Source organism: Cibotium barometz, chromosome 5 (assembly GCF_041138505.1).
Source record: "Cibotium barometz isolate CiBa-2024 chromosome 5, ASM4113850v1, whole genome shotgun sequence".
Taxonomy (NCBI): Eukaryota; Viridiplantae; Streptophyta; class Polypodiopsida; order Cyatheales; family Cibotiaceae; genus Cibotium; species Cibotium barometz.
The window spans coordinates 21,844,798-21,849,993 of record NC_141050.1 but is presented as its reverse complement, the minus strand read 5'-3'; the positions used below and the strand labels follow the sequence as shown (position 1 = coordinate 21,849,993).

Here is a 5,196-nt window from a genome sequence, read left to right as displayed (position 1 = left end):
GTGCATGTGCATGTGCATGTGTGTGTGTGTGAAAGAGAGAGAGAGAGATGGTTGTAGAGAGGTCATGTGCATGTGCTTGTGCATGTGTGAAAGAGAGAGAGAGATGGTTGAAGAGAGGGAAGTTAGGGAACCTTGGTCCCCTGCAGCAATGAGCACAGTATTATATATGGAGACACGTTGTGGGCCCTCTACAGTAGGCCATCTCTCCAGAGTCGTCGTGCAGGCTGGCGCCTTCGCTTGAAGGACTCGAAGTCAAGCATCCTTAGAGACGTCGGCGCTGCGCGCTTTGCTCTTACATTGTCTCATTCTCACAGGAAACTCACTCGACGGATCGCATGAAAATGAGGGCCACGGAAACGTCAGTTGGTTGGTCGCCTGTAAGCGGCTATGGTGGAGAGAGAGAGAGAGAGAGAGAGAGAGAGAGAGAGAGAGAGTGAGGGTCTAGAGAGAGAAGCGATCTAAGCTTGGTTGGTCGCCAAGCGGCTATGGTGTAGAGAGGGGAGAGAGATATATTTATATAGAGTGAGGGTCTATAGAAACGCTGCAATCCCTTGCTCACCCTGCCCGAGTTTCTGCGAACCCTAACACCATGAAACCTTGCAGCACGAAAAGCTCTTCCAAGAGCCGCAAATGTATAGTCTTTGTGGTCACTTGCCTCTCCCTGGACATTAGCCTCCTGGTCGTATTCTCCAACCGCATGGCCACCAACACCCGCCCCCAAAATGTCTACATAGCAGGGGTCGTCATCACCAACATCTTCATCTCTGTGCTCCTCTGCTCTCTTAGGTACGCCTACCTCCTCAAGGTCAAAGAAGACGTGCAGCGTGCTGTGGATGCTGCAGAGATGGACATGGAAGCTGATGCAGAGTTTCTCAAGACCCTCACAGGCCTCCCCACTAGATTTACTTTTAAGGAGCTTGAATCTGCTACAGATAACTTCAGCAAGAAGCTTGGCAGGGGCGGTTTTGGTTCTGTCTATGAAGGTACTCTTCCTGATGGCCTTAAGGTTGCTATCAAAAGGCTAGAGAGAGAAGGTCGTGGCCAGAAGGAGTTCTGTGCAGAGGTTGCTACCATATCCAGAATCAGGCATGTGAATCTGGTCTGCTTGAAGGGGTTTTGTGCAGAGGCTGCAGAGAGATTGCTGGTGTACGAGTTCATGCCAAGAGGATCTCTGGACAGATGGATCTTTCAAGAAAAGGTTTCATCATCTTCTCTATCCCTTGCTGCTTTTGTGGTTCTCAGCTGGAACACCCGATTCAGCATAGCGCTGGATACAGCACGTGGCCTGGCCTACCTGCATGAAGAATGTGAAGAAAGGATCCTGCATTTGGATGTGAAGCCACAAAACATTCTGCTGGATGAGCGGTTCCGAGCCAAGTTGTCAGATTTTGGGCTCTCCCGCAGCATGGAGAGGGATCAGAGCAGGCTAGTTACTACCATGAGGGGGACACCGGGCTATTTCGCCCCAGAATGGCTATCTGAAGAAGGAATAGATAACAAAACGGATGTGTACAGCTTTGGAATGGTAGTACTGGAGCTTGTGAGTGGGAGGAGGAGTGTAGACCAGTCTCAAGCGAATCCTGAGCACTGGTTCTTGCCAGCCATGGCCTTCAAGAAGTTGCAGGAAGATCTCGCCTTGGATATCGTCGACCCCTTGCTGCATGGCAAGCTTGATGACAGTGACTGCAAGCAAGCCCTTATGATGATCAGTGTTGCTCTCTGGTGCATCCAAGAGGATGCCACCATGAGGCCCATGATGAGCAGTGTTGTACAGATGCTGGAGGGCAACGTTGAGGTGGCAAAACCCCCAGTGTCAGGCCACTTCCTCTCGTCAAGGCGCCCACTTGATTTATCCCTTGTGTCTATCACCATTGCTGATGCTGAAACCCTCAGTTTTCCGAGGTAATGATGATGCTGCATAAACCTTCAAGTTGCACAAGGTGGAAAGGTTTGTATGTTACATTTTGCCATGGCACTATAGCATGAATCTGCAGCTGACTATAACATGAGCCCTTGATCTACTCGTACATTTCTATCAGGGTGTCACGTTCTTTCACCATCAAAAGGACCTTCAAATGTTATGATTCGTCTAGAGTTTGAGGAGAGTAACTTTATTACCTGCAAAGGATTCTCTCTGCTCCATCTTTTTGATTGCATGCCCAAGAATTTTCCTTTTGCCTTGTTTTTTCTTTGGTATTGCATGAGCCATACCATTCAATATTATTGCCAAGGGAAGGTTCTGTCCCTTCCTTTTTGGAATCTGTACATTTTTCCTAGCCTGCCTTCTGAACTGCAACTTATCTCCATGAGATCCTTGTATTTTTTAGGGATTTTGTCATTGATGATGGGAAGAATGATATGTACATATGCTTTGCATATTCAATAGACTAAAAAGTTGTGTGTCATCCAAATGATCTACATGTTACATGGGGATGGGTGTCTGCGTGCAGATACTCCTATACTTGTGCATTTGTGTGTGTTCCCTTTAATGTTAGGCTTCATCATGGCTGAGTTTGCCCAACACTTCTGGAGAAGTAATAGAAATTCAGTGTGGGGTTAATTTGTTTGTGAAGGCATATGCTCTAATGATATCAATTAAGTATACATAACAATAAATGCTTCCTAGGAAGTGTTGTCCTTGGACACTTGGACATCTCTCTACAACAAGGTTGACACTTCCTCCTTCCCCTTCCCCTTGCCAAGAGTGAGGATTCAGTGGAAAATGAGGGGGGTTTCTCGTTTAGTGTATTTTGCAAATTGCACCTCCTAGATTTGAAAAGTGTGCCTCCAAATTTTAGAGTTGAAATTTTCAAAAGCCATGGATTTTTGAGAGGTTTTAGTTATAAATATTTTCAAAGTATTTAAATTTAGGAAAAATATCTATATGAGAGTGAAGGCTTTTTGACCATGTTGGTGAAAATGTGTTTTCTTACATCCATGACTTGAAGTCAAGGATCATAAAAAGTGATGTTTCATATATATATATATTCCATGTATTAACTGAAGGTTCCAAGTGATTGAGAAGGTAGAAGGACGGGCAGGAATTGTCAACCTTGCTGCTATGTACGTATGGAGTCTGGAGAGATGTCCAAGTGTAGAAGGGCCCACAACTTGTCCATATATATAATAATATACTAGTATGGGACCCGCATAATGCTGCCGCATTGTTTGGAATGGCATATATATCGCGTTCTTCTCTGGAAATTTCAAAATTCTGGCTCCTGGGCTAGGGCTGACCCTGTTAACGGCTATGGTGTAGAGAGAGGGGAGATAGAAATAAATATACATAAAGAGAGAGCGAGCGAGAAATGCTTAGATCCCTTGCTCACCCTGCCCAGGTTCCTGCGAACCCTAACATCGTGAAACCTTGCAGCACGAAAAGCTCTTCCAAGAGCCGCAAATGTATAGTCTTTGTGATCACTTGCCTCTCCCTGGACATTAGCCTCCTGGTCGTATTCTCCAACCGCATGGCCACCAACACCCGCCCCCAAAATGTCTACATAGCAGGGGTTGTCATCTCTGTGCTCCTCTGCTCTCTTAGGTACGCCTACCTCCTCAAGGTCAAAGAAGATGTGCAGGGTGCTGTGGATGCTGCAGAGATGGACATGGAAGCTGATGCAGAGTTTCTAAGGCCTCCCCACTAGATTTACTTTTAAGGAGCTTGAATCTGCTACAGATAACTTCAGCAAGAAGCTTGGCAGGGGTGGTTTCGGTTCTGTCTATGAAGGTAACCTTCCTCATGGCCCTAAGGTTGCTATCAAGAGGCTAGAGAGAGAAGGTCGTGGCCAGAAGGAGTTCTGTGCAGAGGTTGCTATCATATCCAGAATCAGGCATGTGAATCTGGTCTGCTTGAAGGGGTTTTGTGCAGAGGCTGCAGAGAGATTGCTGGTGTATGAGTTCATGCCAAGAGGATCTCTGGGCAGATGGTTCTTTCAGGAAAAGGTTTCATCATCTTCTTTATCCCCTGCTGCTTTTGTGGTTCTCAGCTGGAACACCCACACCCGATTCAGCATAGCGCTGGATACAGCACGTGGCCTGGCCTACCTACATGAGGAATGTGAAGAAAGGATACTGCATTTGGATGTGAAGCCACAAAACATTCTGCTGGATGAGCGGTTCCGAGCCAAGTTGTCGGATTTTGGGCTCTCCCGCAGCATGGAGAGGGATCAGAGCAGGCTAGTCACCACCATGAGGGGGACACCGGGCTATTTCGCTTTCGCCCCAGAATGGCTATCTCAAGCAGGAATAGATAACAAAACGGATGTGTACAGCTTTGGAATGGTAGTACTGGAGCTTGTGAGCGGGAGGAGGAGTGTAGACCAGTCTCAACAAGCGAATCCTGAGCACTGGTTCTTGTCAGCCATGGCCTTCAAGAAGCTGCAGGAAGATCTTGCCATGGATATCTTTGATCCCTTGCTGCATGGCAAGCTTGATGAAATGATCAGTGTTGCTCTCTGGTGCATCCAAGAGGATACTACCATGAGGCCCATGATGAGCAGTGTTGTATAGATGCTGGAGGGCAACGTCGAGGTGCCCCGTGTCAGGCGACTTCCTCTAGACAAGGCGCCCACTTGATTCATCCCTTGTGTCTATCGCCATTGCTGGTGCTGAGGTAATGATAATGCTGCATAAACCTTCAAGTTGCACAAGATGGACATGTTCGTATGTTAGACGTTCTGCCATGGCACACTATATCTACTGGTACATTTCTATCAGGGTGTCGCTTTCTTTCACCATTGAAAGGACCTTCAATTGTTATGATTCGTCTAGAGTTTGAGGAGAGTAACTTTATTACCTGACTCTTTATTCCTGCAAAGCAGTCTCCCTCCTCCATCATGCCCAGGAATTTTCCTTTCGCCTTGTTTTTCTTTGACATTGCATGAGGCATGCCCAAGTTCAATATTCTTGCCACGGGAAGGTTCTGTCCCTTCCTTTTTGGAATCTGTATATTTTTCCTAGCCTGCCTTCTGAACTGCAACTTATCTCCATGAGATCCTTGTATTTTTTTTAGTGATTTTGTCATTGATGATGGGAAGAATGATGTGTACATATACTTTGCATATTCGATAAACAAAAAAGTTGTCATCCAAATGATCTCTACATGTTGCATGGGCATGGGTGTGTGTGCGTGTAGATGCTCCTATACTCGTGCATTTGTGTGTGTTCCCTTTAATGTTAGGCTTCATCATGGCTGAG

The 5,196-nt window shown here is 46.4% G+C and overlaps 2 pseudogenes across 1 annotated transcript; both read left to right on the top strand.

Moving 5' to 3' along the window:
• Nucleotides 1-251: 251 nt before the first annotated feature.
• Nucleotides 252-2,402, top strand: LOC147638200 (G-type lectin S-receptor-like serine/threonine-protein kinase SD2-5 pseudogene; annotated as a pseudogene). Its single transcript, XR_015265821.1, has one exon. The product of XR_015265821.1 is annotated as a G-type lectin S-receptor-like serine/threonine-protein kinase SD2-5 pseudogene (transcript).
• Nucleotides 2,403-3,308: 906 nt separating this feature from the next.
• LOC147638199 (G-type lectin S-receptor-like serine/threonine-protein kinase SD2-5 pseudogene) lies at nucleotides 3,309-4,988 on the top strand (annotated as a pseudogene).
• The last annotated feature ends 208 nt before the right edge of the window (nucleotides 4,989-5,196 follow it).